Source organism: Corvus brachyrhynchos, unplaced genomic scaffold (assembly GCF_000691975.1).
Source record: "Corvus brachyrhynchos isolate BGI_N302 unplaced genomic scaffold, ASM69197v1 scaffold317, whole genome shotgun sequence".
NCBI classification, from domain to species: Eukaryota; Metazoa; Chordata; class Aves; order Passeriformes; family Corvidae; genus Corvus; species Corvus brachyrhynchos.
In genome coordinates this window covers 1,113,016-1,130,499 of record NW_008239295.1, presented here as the reverse complement: position 1 = coordinate 1,130,499, position 17,484 = coordinate 1,113,016, and the positions used below count along the sequence as shown (strand labels likewise).

The window sequence follows — 17,484 nt, the reverse complement described above, 5'->3', positions numbered from 1 at the left end:
CTGCGCGTGGCCAGCTGGTGGGGCTCGGCGCACCCCCCCTCTCCACTGCGATGAGAAAAATTCAACATTCCAGCTGCAAAGCTGCAAGGCCGAGGTGAGATTAACCCTTTTTATTGCTGTGAAGAGCTGAAAACCTGAGGGAAGAGAGAGAGGAGATGCTTAAAGCTGAAATTCTGTTGTGAAGCTATGATATATCAGAGTATCCTGTTGTAATTTCATGAAGATATGGGGGGTGGAGTGTTCAACTCGTGAGCAAAAGCACCTGCGCTGAGATAGGCAGATGCTGACGCAGCTGTAATTTCATGAGAAGTTTGGACAGGGAGAGATGAACCAGATGAGGACTTTTGCTCCAAATGGGAAAGGAGAAAACCTCAGTCCGTAGAGATGAACCAGATGAGGACTTTTGCTCCAAATGGGAAAGGAGAAAACCTCAGTCCCTAGAGATGAACCAGATGAGGACTTTTGCTCCAAACGGGAAAGGAGAAAACCTCAGTCCCTAGAGATGCTCCCAGAGATAGTCCTAACGATGAAGATGATGAAGACCCTTTGCTCCCAGGGAAGGAGAAGGGCCTCTGTTTTTGTTTCTGAACGGCTCAACCTTAAAATTGTACCCCAAAAAACTTCAAGAGTGGACCCTCGAAAGCAGTTGCGGGAAAAGCTGCAAGTCGGGGGAAAGGACTCACACGCAGGCAGAGAGACTCCTCTTCCTAAATGGACTGAACAATATTTGGAAGTGGGCGGCTGTCTCGTTGTGATAATGTTTTCATAGCATGAGCAAGAAGAGACTTCTCTTTCTAAATGGACTGAACAAGGTTATTATGGAAGTGGTAAACAGACTGAACATCTTAAGGGTTGTCTTTTCACATTGTCAGTGGGAGAAGGGAGGAAGGTGGGGTGAGGAGGAGAGTTCTGAAGGTGGTATAATTTTTTTTTTCTTCTTTTAGGTCTGTTAATAAACTTCTTTATATTCTTTCAAGTTTGGTGCCTGCTTTGCATTTCTCCTAATTCTTATCTCACAGCAGATAAACAGTAATGAGTATTTTGGACCAAACCACTACACTAAATTGGTGTTTCTGCCCGGTTACAAACCGAACCCGCGACACATGGTAATTCTCACTACGTGACCTGTCCCATGTTGCCACATCAGCACCACACTTTCTAAATGTCCTTCTATGGGGTGACCCTCGCTGTTCACCCATCCGTCAGCTCCTGGAAGGCTCCTCTCCATAGGGGTCTGCTGTGTGACACCTCCTCTCCCCAGGATCTGGTGGAGACAAGCCTCTCTGTGCTGCCATGTGCTCCTTTGTGCTGCCACGTGCTCCTTTGTGCTACCACGTGCTCCTTTGTGCTGCCATCTGCTCCCCTGTGCCTCCATGTGCTCCTGTGTGCTGCCACGTGCTCCTTTGTGCTACCACGTGCTCCTTTGTGCTGCCATCTGCTCCCCTGTGCCTCCATGTGCTCCTGTGTGCTGCCACGTGCTCCTTTGTGCTACCACGTGCTCCTTTGTGCTGCCATCTGCTCCCCTGTGCCTCCATGTGCTCCTGTGTGCTGCCACGTGCTCCTTTGTGCTACCACGTGCTCCTTTGTGCTGCCATCTGCTCCCCTGTGCCTCCATGTGCTCCTGTGTGCTGCCACGTGCTCCTTTGTGCTACCACGTGCTCCTTTGTGCTGCCATCTGCTCCCCTGTGCCTCCATGTGCTCCTGTGTGCTGCCACGTGCTCCTTTGTGCTACCACGTGCTCCTTTGTGCTGCCATCTGCTCCCCTGTGCCTCCATGTGCTCCTGTGTGCTGCCACGTGCTCCTTTGTGCTACCACGTGCTCCTTTGTGCTGCCATCTGCTCCCCTGTGCCTCCATGTGCTCCTGTGTGCTGCCACGTGCTCCTTTGTGCTACCACGTGCTCCTTTGTGCTGCCATCTGCTCCCCTGTGCCTCCATGTGCTCCTGTGTGCTGCCACGTGCTCCTTTGTGCCACCACGTGCTCCTTTGTGCTGCCATGTGCTCCCCTGTGCCTCCATGTGCTCCTGTGTGCTGCCATGTGCCTCTGCAGGCACGTCCCACAGCCTGTAACCCAATTCTATCTTATCTCTTCCCACCGGCCCACAATAAAAATGCTGAATGTTTCTGCTAAATCTGTCTTGAAAATGTTTGGGTAAGTAAAGATACTATAGGCAAGGTCTGAAGCACTGGCATTGAGCCCAGTAACCTCTCCACCTTCCAGATGCATGGATTTGTCTGTTTAGAAGCATTTATTATTCTTTGTGACGGAAACAAAGAATATTCCTAATATATGGCTGCAGCAGACCTACTCTCAGAAAAGGTGTTTATCTTGTGTATCTTACTGTGCACCAATACAGCAGTCAGTCCCTATTCTCTTCTTTCTTCCAACTGTGTGAAATGCAGGAGAGGGATTTGAGCAGGATGAGTTACTAGCATCTGGATGGTCAATCCAGCATCTGCCTTGGGGGTTAGAGGGTGTATTTGGTTTGTACTCCATTAATGTGAGCCAGTTTAAATACCCCTTTTTTTCTTTTAAATGTCCTATGCTCCACCTAACCTCCACCTTGTTTAGGAGTATAAATAACCAGATTACATTGATCCATTGCTGAAGAGATTAAAGCAAATCACATCAGTCAATAGATCAAGGCTTTCAGTCCTTTCCTGAACTTCTTTCTTTCTTTCCCAAAAGTAAAGTCTGCTTTCTTTTTCCAGAAACAGCTCCTTTGTCTTCAGAAGGTCTTGTCTTCCAAGGCTTTTCATATTGCAAAGCCTAGATTTGGACTATAACAACCAGCATCCTGTAAGAATTCGATTTTATTCCTCTGGGTATCTTAAACATTTAAGTATTTTGAGCTGTTATTTTTGTTACTAAAACCTTTGACATATTTCTGACTCACTCAGAAATATGGAGGCTGTGTGGTTAAACAAGGTGAGCTCTGTATCCAGGTCATTCGCCTCCACATCTATGGCTTTCATCCTGCTCTCTCCAGGGCTGTAGAACCAGTCTTTATTCTGCTTCTAGATTTCACTCATTATCCTTGCAGCTTTGCCTCCGAAGACAAAAGACAACTGGTGACAATTGTGTTTCTGGCAGCCAACCAGCCTCTCAAGTTGTATAAATTTTCCTCTTGAAGCAATTCCACTCCATCATATGTAGCTGTTTAGCCCTAATTACTCTGCTTTAAATTGATTTCCTCCTGTTCAGGAATGTATCTTGCTACTTTCTGAAGTATAAATGAGTAATTCTGTGTAATGTGAACATATTTTTAACTCTTGTACTTAGGTTTTTTTGAGTATCCAGTACCAGGACTGTTTTCTACTGCACAAGTCTTATGTGTTATGAATTTTACTTCCTGCAGCCCTAAGCAGTTGGCTTTGGCCATTGCCATGGATGTTGCAGTTTGCTAAGTTAATATTCATATACGATCTCACAAGATTTCTGGGCTTGGTTTAATCTCACCAAATAGAAAATGTTTAGTATATTTTGCATCACTAAAATAATGCTGGCAAGCAATAGAATTGTCTATTCTAGCAGTTGAGGTTGACTGTAGGCATATTTATCTGATATTTTATGGCAAAAAGGAACAATGTAAGTATGTTATCTCTTTGTGTGATATTTAAATTGATGTCAACTTCTCAAATTATTTTCTCTGCAAATGAGGAAATGCAGGTTTTCTATAAAATCAATAGCTTATCTCTTGCAGCTGGAAGAAGTTGGACTGGGCATGACAGACATTCCTTTTTTTCTCTCACAGTTACAAATGTTGGTGTCTCCATTACCTGCACAACTCTCTCCCTTTGAATTTAAATTCAGCATGCTGTTTTCATGTAAGACTGTAAGCTACCCAAAAAATCAAATACACAATTTGTCTTAATAGTGTAAATATGTTGAACAAATGGAGTATGCTGGGATGAACATTCTTGAAGCAAATCTATCCTCTACAGTAACTCCTCACCTCACGGCCTGTCACAGGCATTCCCAGGGCGTTATCACTACAAATGATGCAAGTCTGAAGTTCATCTGCAGGAGGAACATTTCTGGCAGCTCAGGAGGAAAATTTCTGGCAGTTTCTCACTGTTCCTCTCAGTGCAGAGGATTTAGCTGTGATAAATGCTGGTAAACCTCAGACAGGTGTCAGGTATGCTGACAGAGTGAAAATGGGAAGGAGGGACTGTATGTTATGTGCTAAAGCTGCATTTGTTCACACAATGATTAGCTCCGGGTATAATTAAAATTATTAAATATAAATCAGCTCAGCAGCTCTTTTGTGCTCAGCTCTCACTTCCTATTCAGTTTGAGCCTGGCAAAGAGGAGTTGGTGGTTCCTGCTCAACCTCCATTCCCTGCATCCAAAGCCCTCTGCTCATGCTAAAATGATGTGCCTTTCACTTTTCATTTGGCAGGATTTCACTTACCTCTGTTCTTCCTTACATTTTTATCAGCAGTGACATTGCTGCCAAACCTTGTGCACCTCTGGGTGAGAGTTTATGCATATTATCAGCAAGTCTGTCTTGTACATTTGGTAATTATTTGCATACAACTGTACGACTTAGCTCAATATGTGCACACTGAACACTGGGAAGGGCTTCTAAGTGAGGGGCCGAGTGTCCATTGCTGTCCACTCACCAGGACCTTTTCCAGGTGCTCGCTTTTAAAGCAGGAAGAAAGTTGCCTTTCCCCTGAGGAAAGGAAATCCCATTTGGCTCTGTGGTAAGCCCAGCAGAAACACAGAAGCATTTGCAGCGGCGGACAAGAGAAGGGGTGATCAGAATATGTTGTCATTGCTCCAATCCAGCTCTTCGCCATTTGCCCTTTAAGCCAGGCATGGTTGTGCAAAGTCACATATTTGGTCAGAGGTTCAACAAGGCCAAGGGCCCAGTCCTGCCTTGGGCCACACCAACCCCCTGCAGCTCCAGGCTGGGGCAGAGGGGCTGGAAAGCTGGGAAAGGCCCTGGGGCTGCTGGGGACAGCGGCTGGACATGAGCCCAGGTGTGCCCAGGGGGCCAAGAGGCCAATGGCACCTGGGCTGTGCCAGCCATGGGGTGGCAGCAGGGCCGGGGCAGTGACTGTCCCCTGTGCTGGGCACTGCTGGGGCCACACCTCAGATCCTGGGGCAGCTCTGGGCCCCTCCGGACAAGAAAGGCATTGAGGGGCTGGAGCGTGTCCAGAGAAGGGAACAGAGCTGGGGAAGGGTCTGGAGCAGCAGGAGGGGCTGAGGGAGCTGGGAAAGGGGCTCAGCCTGGAGCAAAGGAGGCTCAGGGGGGACCTTCTGGCTCTGCACAACTCCCTGACAGGAGCGGACAGCCGGGGGGGATCAGGCTCTGCTCCCAGGGAAGAGACAAGACAAGAGGAAACGGCCTCAAGCTGTGTCAGGGGAGGTTCAGGTTGGACATCAGGAGGAATTTCTTCATGGAAAGGGCTGTCAGGCACTGGAAAGGGCTGTCCAGGGAGGCAGTGGAGTCTCCATCCCTAGAGATGTCCAAAGAATGACTGGATGTGGCATCCAGTGCTCTGGGCTGGGTGACAAGGTGGGATTGATCAGTCTCAGGGTGGAGTCTGTGTTTCTGTGTTTGTGTGTATGTGTGGGTTTGAGTTTAGAAAAATCACCTGAAAGCAAAATAAGTGTAGAATTTTACTATCTAGTTGGAGATTCTAAATTCTTAAAGAAAAGGAACACTAAACTTTTCAAATGTATGAAATAGGTTAAATATCATTTTGCTGCCCCCCTCAATTACTCAGGCCTTGGGTTTCAACCTTTAAGTCTTCATAGCTGCCTTCAGGAAAGTGAACTTTTCAAAATACTGCTTTTGCTAATAATATGCTGTCACTATTTGCATAAGCAATTTGGTACCCTAAGTGATTAAAGTGGTGAGCATGGGAACATACATTTTCCATGAAACATTTTGGATTTTTATGATTCAGGACATTTTTTCTTTCATAAGTACAATAATAAGGTACACAATCATTATCCCAAGTAAGCCTGAAATATGAAGCACAATTGCTGGAAGATAGGCCATTTTAATAAATCTACAAAAATTACAACTCTTTGTGGAACTTTTTTGTGAAACAGTGAAAGGCTGTGTGGGTGTAAACCGGCTTTGTCGGGATTTGTGTTTGCATTTTTATTAATACAGCTGCGGGTTTTTTTCAAATAAAATACATATACATTTAATATTCTTCAGAGATAGACGTTGTCCTGCTAAAAAATTACCCTAACAGAAAAACTTTAGAATAGAAAAGGAATCTGTGTAATATGGAATTCCCTTTGGCAAAAACAGTCTGGTTTATATTGACTTTGATTTGGAGGCTAAACTACATTTAAATATTTTACAGCAATACTGCCTTTAAGTGGGTTATAAATAATTCACTCAATAACTGAACAGAGGTCTCTGCAGAGTGCAAAGTCTCTACATCTTAATGAGTAGATTTAATAGAGTAAAGCAAACTTCCAAGCTTTCAGTTTTTGGAAAACAGATTACAGGAAATATGATATGCTGCTCTGTATAAGAGAAGCAGAACTAGAAATAAACACACAGGGAGTGCTTAGACATTTTTTGCAATTATTTTTGAGGAGTCACGTTGCACATTAGCATGGCCTGTAACATTTTGCTGCCACTTTTTTCTTTAGAAAAAGCTTAGATTTTTATTTTCCTGCATTTTTTACACATATTTTAAGTTTCTCATATTTGAAATCTTAGGAATCTTTCTACTATAAAAATATGCATCTTGAGATAAAAATCCAGACTGTCAAATTCTAGAAATTAATCCAGCTACGCTGACTTATGAAGCCTTAAACAAAACCCAAATCCAAAATTGAGACAATCACTCAGCATCTTCCCTTCCCCCACTTAACACCAACAGAACATAAAATTACAAAATAACCCAAATGAAGGAACAAAGCCTCAAAAAGAATTCTACAAAATACTCAGAGCTTTTGACTTTTTGTTACAACTATAAGAGCCAGAAAGATACAGTGTGTACCATATGATGTGCTCCTAAAAACCAGCAATTTAATATAAATACTCTTCAGTACCTGGCAGGGATTTAGAAACGGCATAACTCCAGTAATTCTTGGTGTCCAGTTTTGTTGCTGTGCCAGTTATCTCTGTTCTAACTGTAGTGGTAAATCCTTTCTTTTCTATGAAGACTGCAGACCTGTACATACTGTATAAAGTAAGGATTCTAGATGATATCGCAAGTCTTTTCCCAATATTTATAAAGTTCTTGAAGCTGTTTCTATTAGAAAATGAAATTAAAAAATATCAATTAGTATTAGTGTTAAAAAAGCAAATGTTTTACAAAATCTTATGGTATAATTGTGTATATTGTCTAACAGCAATAAAATATTATTATTTATTATTTATTATTGCCATTATTTAAAGGCTGTTGATTTTCTAATACCTGTGTGAGGAGCATGGAAAATTACTTTTATTGTGGCCTTTGTTAATTCTAAGGTAATTTAAAACACACCTCTGTTCTGCCTCCCTTTGTGCTGCATCTCTGCAGGGAAGCAGCACAAAGCCTGTCTTAAGAAGAGAAAATAAGAAAGCCATAAGGTTGTGAAAAGTCACCAAATAAAACCGGGCCTAAAGTGTCAAAGGCAAATGCCTTCAAAGTTTTGAGTAACTCGGACTGTACTTGACTGGAAAACACGACCTGTGAGTAAGGATACCAGAGAAACCTTCTAAAAGTGTGTCCTCAGTAAAACAGCAAATGCTTGCTGTTCTTTTTTCCTTTCCTTTACTTTCCTTAAGTTTTTTGTCTTGTTTTTTTTTGGTTTTTCATTTTAAAAAGCTGTCTTTTGTTAGATTCCAAGGAAATCTTAATTCACACCAAGTGGAGCTTCAGACGTGGCCTATATACTGAGTATACTGATATTTTCTGCCATGCAACCCTGTTCCCATTGCATCAATCAGAATCCCTAGGAAATATACAGTATAGAAATATTAAAACCTAATGGGAAGAGTATTGGGAAGCTTGTGGAACCAAAGGCAATCACCCACACTAATGAGATGCTAATGTTCTTTTATTATCAGATCTGTGCCAGAATGCAGCATCTCGTCCCCTGGCTTGATTTTCACAACTGCTGCTTGCAATGTGGGGAATTTTAAAATGTCCATATCTCATTCATTTCATAAACATTCTCTTTATATTTTGGAAGCTTTTACTTGTGCGTAGGACTACAAAGCACCGTTGATATTTTGTCAGTTCATTTTTAACTGATAATTTTGAAAAGTTAAAATGGTGAAAAAATTAGGGCAAATTCCTTTTTGGCCTAAAAGAATGATTTGGCTATTCTTTAAATTAAGGACACTGTTTTTAAAGTAGCATAAGCCAAAAGTTATTACCAGGTGAGAAATATGAAATTATATTATCCATACATAGATTACTGAAACAACCAGGAGTTACTGGTATTTCACTTTTACAAATAGCGTAACTAATGAAAAGGTTTCATGGCTTCTCCTCTTAAGTGTCTCCATTTTAAGCATTTTTCATTTTAACAGTGGTTTTTTTGTTTCTTTGGAACGTATTTCACACAGTTGCTTCCTATCACAAATCAGGCTGGAGGAAAACGCTGTTATTTGCAATAAGAGCAGTTTCATGAACACCTCAGCAGCACTGCCAGGAGCGCTCTCTCTGCTCTCTGCCCCTCTTCTCCTCCGTGCTGGCGTCATTAGAGGAGGTCTGGGTGGGTGATGAGGCTGCAGTGGAACCAACATGCTGAAAATGCACCCAATTAAGGGGCAATGGCATTACAGCTTTCTCATCCCCGAGCTGACAAGCTGGCTGAGGGAATAACATGCTGTGATTCCAGAACATCGCCTTCAAATCAGCCTCTGTGAGGCAAGGGACAGGCCTTTCAGCTCAGGAATCCAGGACAGGGGGTTGGAATGCTGCTGGCAGCAATTACTGACAAGGTCCTTGTGCTCTGGTGGAATTATTTTGCAGCCTGTGAATTTTCATGCGTACCTTCATCCTCAGTTCCCAGGTAGGCATACCTTGTAAGCATCTGGGGCAAAGCTGGAAGTCAAGGTTTTCTCTCTGCTGTGGTGTTTGTTTGGTATATGAGCTGCAAATATCCCTGGGCATCTTAGCGGGTGGGGACAGTGTTTAGCTTCCATATGAACACCAAAGGAAACTCCTGAACTCCTTGTGCAGCAATAGCTCCACACTTGGAAGGGACAGAAGCCTGTTCTTATATCTTTTTGTGAATCACACCAACACAAACGTTTCTGTGTCAATCCTGGATGCAGGGAAGCTATGGGAGGGTGATCTTTTACCCTTGAAAATTGAGTGCAAATTGAAAACACCTTGCCAGCTTTGTTATCCATGACCCAGGCCAAATCCTGCTTGTCTGCTTGGAGCAGCCTTTTTGAAGCTGCTGGCAATATTTAACTGTGTCCAGTAAGCAGGATTTATGACTTTCATGTAGGGTGAGAAGAGCTGGCAGAAAGCAGTGAAACAATTGGCATGCAACTAAAATCCTTCAGATGATTATCCTAGCTGAGCTCTTCCCAAAATAATTGCCAGGCTAATTTAAATGTGTGGCAATATCAGTGCTATCAAAGACAGCTACACACAAATTTTTCCTCTTTTTATTCCTGAATTTTAAGTCAAGAGTGTTTATTATGAGATGGTTCTTTACGGAAACAGAGTAAGACAAGGTTTCTGTAACCAAGATTTTACAGATAAGCCTGAGCACTTAAAAAAAAAAAAAAAGATAAACATATCTGTAAAAAAACCCCAGCAACCAAAACCAATCAACCACAGAAATTACTTCTCATCTGTATTTTCTGAGATTGTTCTATTGGCAATGGTTTTTGGAAACCTCCAAGTGTTTTAGAATGAGAAGAAATCATTTTAAAATAATTTTTTAGAGAAGAAGAATTAGTCCGGCTATGTATGTGTGCGAGTAGAGATGAAAAATTTGTACCTGTACTGAAAAATATGGAAATAAACATTCCTTTCAAATAGTGAAGTACAAAATAATTGCAGATGTTTCAGCTCAAAACATCCCATCCTCCTCTGGCACAAGATAATACAGTATTTGCCAAGTTCCCGCCCCAGGCATGGTTTTCCTTAGGAAAAGGCGCATTGTCAAGGACCTGGTCTTAACTACATTTCCTAACCTTAGGGTAAGGAAAGATTTCTGCTTTTACTCAGGTCTCCTTTCCCAAAAATACCGAAAAGAAGCAGTGTGTATGTACAGTTATCTTGTTGATTGTCATGGTGAAAGTTGATGTTCCACTCAGGATCCAAAATGGAATTTTTAAGAGGAATTTATTCATAAGTCATATGAACTATATCCATATTTTCCCTGTGTACACGTTCTCTGCTCTGCTGGCAATATAAACATTTCAGCATTTTGCTAATGCATCATAGCTAGAACTTGAACCTAAATAATCTCCTTTCACTTTCACAGCTGAATTTAGTGCAAATAGTAAAACTTCACAAATGATGAAAAGCAATTAAGGCTATTATCTTAGTAACATATAAATAGTTCCATCAAACACAAAGGAGCTGATTTCCTGCTTGAATATCTGAGCTATTTAACATGCCTTCAGTGGTATAACTTAAGATGGAATATTTTAAATAAACGTCTTGAGGGTGCACAGTGTTTTTGACAGCACTCAATGGCACAGTGATGCTATCTCCCCCGACCTCATCTGTGGGAAGCTCTGAGGGAGGAGATTAAAGTATTGAAGATTTTGGAACTGCAAGGAGCAACCACCTAAATTGCAATGCATGGGGAAAACTGTAGTACCCATGCAAAGAATGGGTAAAAACCACTGAAACCCTACAAAGCTGCTAAAATGTCTGCCTTTTCACCCAAAGTATGTTTAAAAAGTGCCTGTGAATGCCAGTTTGGGACAACAGGATGCTTTTTTTTTCCCAATTACTCACCTCCTGTCAAAGTATTTATCTTTCCTTGAAAGAAGAGAGGGGGAAAAACCCACTTAAGTTGCTTGCTGAGGAAGTGTTCACTGTGCACTGCAGTTGCACATTGTGCCAACAAGGCTTCACGGACATAAGTGAACACTTCTTTAAGGAGCTGATGGTATCTGTTGATTTCTCTATTTTCATTTTGCCTCTGAAAAAAAAAAAAAAGAGTTCTTTTACTCAGGGTTTGCATTAATAGGCAGAAGACACTGAGTTGTTCTTCTAATTTGATGTTTATTAATTGTTATCTATGGCATAGCTGCACGGAGTGTGCCTTCTAAGTTAACAAGGTGGAAATGGCCCCCAAGTGCTACCTTTCAAGGTCTTTTAAAGTCCAGTCTATCCAATTATGGAATGCCAACTAATTTACTTTTACTTATAATCCACTAACTAATTATTCATGATCCGCACTGCGGGTTTTTTGAACCAATACCGGAACACCCAGATTTGTGAAGAAGAAGAAGGAAAGAAGAACTAATCCACACCCCAAATCCTCCATATTGTTACTATATCCCATAAACCTAATTTTTCTACATCTCCGCATATTCCACCCAGTAACATAACAAATTTATTTTTAATTACACAGCAACAATCTCAGTGCTATCACCTAAAAAGGGAAGCCTTTCCCAAGGTCTCAGGTCAAATGCAGTGTGCTTTTGAGGCTCATTACCTGTCAGCACTGAAAGACTGAAATTCTCTGAACCCAGGATTCCAACAGGTGTCTGTCAGTGCAAGAAAACAGATAGCAACCTCAGCATTTCATTGCTAATATTTGCAGTCCTGCAAAGAAAGAAGCCATTAAAGAGGGTACCTAAACCACAAAGAGCAGTTCCTGATATTTTCCTGTATATTCAGATTCTTACCACAAATAAATTTGTCCACTGCTGGCCCTAGGAAAACACTGTCCTCCTCAGTAAGAATACCTGTGGTCACGGTATGTGTAAAAATAGTAGGAAATATTGTTTTCCTCCTTATCTTTGCCTGAGTGGCAGAGTGAACATCTGAAGAAATAGGAATCTTTTCTCTTCATAGGGCATTTCTTTTGATTTTGTTCTGCTTCCTTCAGACTGCCTGCTCAGTCTCTCATGTGTAGGAGACAACCATGGTTCCTTCTGAATTATTTCTCACCACACATTCATGAGGGGGCCTGAATTTCAGCACATAGAGCGGATTGTCTTTAACATTTACTCTGAGCAACTCGGGCAGCAGCTGTTCCATAAATGCTATAGTCTTTATTTCTGTCCTTATGGAAATGCAGGAACATTCTTCTGCCTGTGACATGCCTGCCATAAGACAGGAGGCTCTGGGGGAAAAGTGTAGCTTGGATCCTCTCCCTGCAAAAGTGTTCAAAGTAAAGGCTGTCAGGTGGATACTCAGGAGAGAAATATTTCTGGACGAAAAGACACAAATCTCAGGATTCTACTTGTTTTTACACTGATCTTTTCCAGACTTGACAATTTCCAAATAATCTCCAGAGCAAACCACAGACATTATGGCAAAATACCTCCACAGCATACTGAGTTGACTTGTCTTGCAAAATAGAAAATTACCTTTTGCACAATTAAAGACACATAAAAAGGTAAAGATGCCGCTTTCTACAAAACTTCCTCTTGCTGATATTGCCATCTAGGTGAATTTTAAGTCTCTTCTTTTTTATCAAAAAAGATTACAAGCTCAAGAGCTAGCAACAATTTTTCCTTGTATTCCTCTGTATATTCTGAAGAGCAATGTTGGAAATGTCTTTGTAAAAGCTAAGTTAGAAATGAAGTTGCCTCTAACATGGCAGACAAAGTTACTGTGACTTCACAGGGTTTTTGGGTGCGTGTTGGCCAAGTTTATAGTATTGCTTCTTTTTTTCATTGCTGTAAATATTGCATTAAAGTTCCTTTAAGATCCAGGCAAAGTCTATTAGCACACTCAGCTACGCAGTAGCAGTATAGGAGTGTGTTGAAAAATGGGGCAAAATGTCTTCCCTTAAGAACAGAACTCTGTAGGAAAGGTTCCAGACCCTAGTGAAGCCATAAGGAAATGAGTTTATTCTGTCTCTCTGTATAATTACAGACAGATAGAGTTGAAGACTTAAATATCTGCCTAGATAAAGATAGTAATTTTTTTTACTAGCCAAATGGGCAAGTTCCTCTGCACCACAAAAAACCAGATAAAACAATCCATTACTATAGGAGACTGAACAGAAGCCAGTGGGTATTTAGGAATTTTTAAAAGAGATTTCTGATCAGAAAAGATGAGAAGGCAATGCAACTCCCGTAACAACAACAAAAAAAATCTAGATCTTCTGTTTTCAAAGTGTTAAGTCCCTATTATCGCTCTTTTCCTGTTACATACATACCTCAAACTAAGCAAAAGCAGGAACAAAGGGAGTTATGGCCTTAGCACCTTTGTATTTCACTGCAGGGAGGGCTAAGAAAAGCAAAAGGAATGCTGTTAATTATTTGCCCTTCTTCTAGTTATGTTCTAGTACTGTCATGGCCTACTGTAAGGAAAAGAGGAAAAGGAGAATTTACTAAAGTTACTGCACGCTCTGTTGTCACTAAGATCCACAAGCTCCTGAGAGATTCCGAAGGATTTTGATACCAACAGAGATGAGTAGAGGTTAAATGCAAATGTTTTGGGGAAAACTATTATACAGAATTCGGGACAGCTTCAGAAAAGAGTGAAAGAAACTTGAGAAGGAATGTGCATAGACCAAGACGGGGGTGTGCAGCTGAAAAGCTGCGAGAAGAAGGGGTTATCCAGCAACTGTTTCTTTCCTGGCACATGAAGTCAGAGTGCTCTTTGATTGTCGTACTAAGTAACAGTTCCATTAGAGTTTCTAATGGAAGGTTCCATTTCTTCTAAGCTGCACGTGGAATCCTATCCTTTCAGTTTCGCCTGAAAACCTTCAGGATCATCAGGTGCCTTAAAGAAAAGATCCTGGACCAAAAGAGACAGTGCTGGGCATCCCTTTTCCTGTGCAGCTTTAAATGGCACAACACACATTCATATTATGCTTCTTTTTTTTCAGCTGCATGCACCTTGACACTTTGGCTCTCTCGCTGAGCCCAGCTGGATCATTTTAATCTGGAAACAAAAGAGGAGAAAACAGTTGCTTGGTTTCACATTCCCTTTGAAGGCTACCAACAACACCCTGCGAACAGGGGCTAGGAGTTTTCCTTTCAAACTAAATGGACTGCTCTTTCTTTCAATCATGCAGAGTTCCAGAACCTAAACGGTATCAAGCAGAACTATTGGTCACAAAATGTGCCCGCTCAGGAAGCTACAGTTGTCTCTATATTTAACTCACATCCTGTAAAAAGCAACACACACCCTGGACTTATGCACATGGACCATCATGCTCCTTCACTCTTGCAGAGCCCAGCTTCAAAACTTACTGTGTCCAGCTCTTGCTTCCAATCCAAAGCTCCTAGAACAAAAAGCGCTGGCCTTCACTTTCTCCTCACAGCTTTTAGAGTGCAGTGCACCCAGGTCTGTGCGTTCAGCCCTAGGGACCCTCAGGCACCTTCAGTCTCACAGAGTCCAGTTACAAAGATGAGAACGTTCAGCAGCTGCTCCCACAGAAGAAGTTCTAGAAGAAAGAGGCAGTGCTGGAATTTACTTTCCTTTTGCAGCCTATAAACTGCACAGCCAACAGTGAGACAATTCTTCTTCCTTCATAGCTCTGTGCAGGATCACATCCTTTCAGTCTCAAAGAGCGCATCCACAACAGAACCCCTACACTGACTGCTCTCACACGAACGGTGCCGGGACAGAAAAGCGCTTGGTTTTTTCCTGGGCACTGTCATAAAATGAACCACAGGATGGCGGTGTGGGCTTGCAAAAGAAGAGAACGCACCTCACCTATTTAAACTACCAACAGTGCAGATCCAGGCTGAAATCACCACTGCGCTCAAACCGTCAGGACAAAAAGATTTCGCTGCTCTCCCAAGTACAAACTCTTATTTGCCACACACTCAAACGGCAACACGAACTCCTTTACAGTGATGCATTTTTTTCATTCTCGCAGAGCTCAGCTACAAACTTGAAACCATCTGGCAAAAGCAAAGCTCACAAAAGTGTCATCTGAGAATTCTGGTGCTGCCTGCAATTTCAGCCACACACAAAGAACAGCTCCTCACACTCCTCAGTTTGGCATGAGCTTTCCAATTCTCAGAGGTGGCCTTCTGAAATTTTGGCAGCGCACTTATTTTGGACAAGGTAAGCAGCTATGTTCAGGACTGGTGCACAGCTGATAGAGGGCCCAAGTCAAGTAATGCCCAGTAATCAGCGTTCTGGCACCTTTGTAGGGGATAATTTCCTGCATGTTGTCTGTTTTGAAGGAGGGGATCCCATTTCTTTTGAGATGGGCTTATAATTCCTCTCTTTAGCACAGAAACCAATTTTGGATCGGCAGATTGGGTGGTCTTAGTGAATTTTAACAGCTTTTCCTAATAGGCAGTTCTGTTGGTTAGAGCTGTTGAACTGTTCCAGTGGGAATGCAAAAGCCAAGCTGCCGAGCTTTCTGTCCTCGTACCTTTAGTGTGTGAGCAGTGCCAAGCGCCATTCAGTTTGGATCCTGGCTCTGTGAGACTGTTCCCAGAGCTGATAATGAAAGTGCAGATGGCAGAACACTGCTAGTACTCTAGGTGCAACTGAAGTTGTAGGCAGCAGCAACTGTCTCAGCTGGCACTTTTGTGAGCTATGTTTTTGCCGGATGGTTTCAAGTTTGTAGCCGGACTCTGCGATAGTGAAAACATTCATTAGCACAGAGGAGTTCGTGTTGCCGTTTGAGTGTGGCGCAAATAAGAGTCTGTGTTGAGCTTTGATGGGGTACCCTTCCTTCTCAGACCAGGGTAAAAGAGCAGGGGAGGCTGCTGTTCTGCTAAGTTCTTTATTTCATAGTCTCACAGCTTTCTTGAAGGCAGAGTTCGAAGGGGGTTACATGATAAAGCCAAGCAGCAGCAGCAACAGCAGGCAAAACCAGCTTCTTCTATATGTTCTATATGCTCCATATACTTTTTCTTACAGAAGTGTGGATTATATTTGTTAATTGACCTATAAGATTAACACACGATTCTAGTTTTCCTTTTCTTAACCTATCCTGGTCTAATTCTAACAGTCGTAAGTCTTGCACAAGTGTTACACAGGTATTACACAGATTTGTGTGTACAGTTTCTATCAGCTCTTATTGTTTATGTGAACACTCTATCTAAACAATGTGAACAGTAGAATTCTATCTATATTTTGTCTAAAGTAAAGACTTCTGTGAAAAGGTAACACTGCTGCAGCAAGAACTGTGTTTAAGGTCTCTGCTACAGCTTTTTAATGTTTAAGGCACTTAGCATATATTTCTATTGAAGTTAAAAATTTATATTTCTATTTCACTTTGGTGTGGCTTCACGTATCTCAGCTTGTACAAAGGTTTTAATTCAACACCTGTGCTTTGGCTTCCCTCTGGGCCTGAGTCTTTTCACTCCAACAAGTTTGTACTTGGAAGGGGAAGATCAGCGAAATCTCTTTGTCCTTACACAGTGGATTTGAGAGCAGTGACATTTTCAGCTTGGCTACGCACTTAGGGCGGCTTAGAGCAAGGCCAGGAGCGTTTCCTTCTTGAGCAAGCCCACACCGCCATCGTGTGTTCGGCTTTATGAGCGCTGACTGTGCCCAGGAAAAAGCGAAGCGCTTTTCTGGCCCGGCCCTATTAAGTATGGGAGCAGCCAGTGAGAGAGCTCCGCTGTGGATCCAGGCTCTTGGAGAGTGATCCTCCATAGAGCTGGGAAGGAAGACAATCGGCTCATTGCTGGCTGTGCAGTGGATAGACCACTAAAAAGAAGATTATTCCAGAGCAACCTCTCTCTTTTAGAACCTTTTCTGTGGGACCAGCTGGTCAACGTGTAACTCGCACCCATTGAACGGCATGAAACTCCCTGGAGATGCGGACGCTCCCTCCAGCTCTATGCCCCGTCCTACTCTCTCACTCTAGCAGATCCCGAACATTTCCCAAACAAAAAGTCCTAGAACAAAAAGCCGGTGCTGGCCTTCATCCTCCCCTTGCCGTTTGTAAACCAGGCCAAACACACCGGTGGTTCGCACTTTCCTTCTCAGCTGTATACAGCATCACATCCATCGCTAACCCGAAGCGTTTCCAGCTGCAGGTGGGTGTCGGGCTCTGCTCCCAGGGAACAAGGCACAGGACAAGAGGAAACAGCCTCAGCCTGCGCTTGGAGAGGCTCGGGTTAGACATCACAAAGAGTTTCTCCACTGAAAGAAGAATTCTTTCTTGGACACTGGAACGGGCTGTCCAGGCTGGCGGTGGAGTTACCGTCCCTGAAGCTACCGTTACACCCTGAGGTACTTAAAGAAGCACCGGAGGCACCACTCAATGCCATAACCTGGCTAACACGGCAGTGTTAGATCACAGACTGACCCCAGTAACCTCCACACTCTCCCCCATGCTAATGATGCTAATGACGCTAATGAACTCCGTGCCTTTTTAATTGGCAGCCCCTGAGGGACCCCGCGGCCCCGCCCTGCGCAGCCGCGCTGTGCCCG

At 42.7% G+C, this 17,484-nt stretch overlaps 2 long non-coding RNA genes across 2 annotated transcripts in view; both read right to left on the bottom strand.

The window, feature by feature from the left end:
- Positions 1-439, bottom strand: part of LOC108448265 — a 12,216-nt gene extending 11,777 nt beyond the window's left edge. The window contains exon 1 of the long non-coding RNA XR_001864101.1: positions 34-439. This is a non-coding gene — a long non-coding RNA (uncharacterized LOC108448265). The remainder of the gene's footprint in view (positions 1-33) is intronic.
- A 5,495-nt stretch (positions 440-5,934) lies between these two features.
- LOC108448255 lies at positions 5,935-11,709 on the bottom strand. Its single transcript, XR_001864061.1, has 3 exons — positions 11,609-11,709; positions 10,903-11,089; positions 5,935-7,233 (listed from the first exon to the last, which is right to left on the bottom strand). It is a non-coding gene; the product is annotated as an uncharacterized LOC108448255 (long non-coding RNA).
- Positions 11,710-17,484: the final 5,775 nt, after the last annotated feature.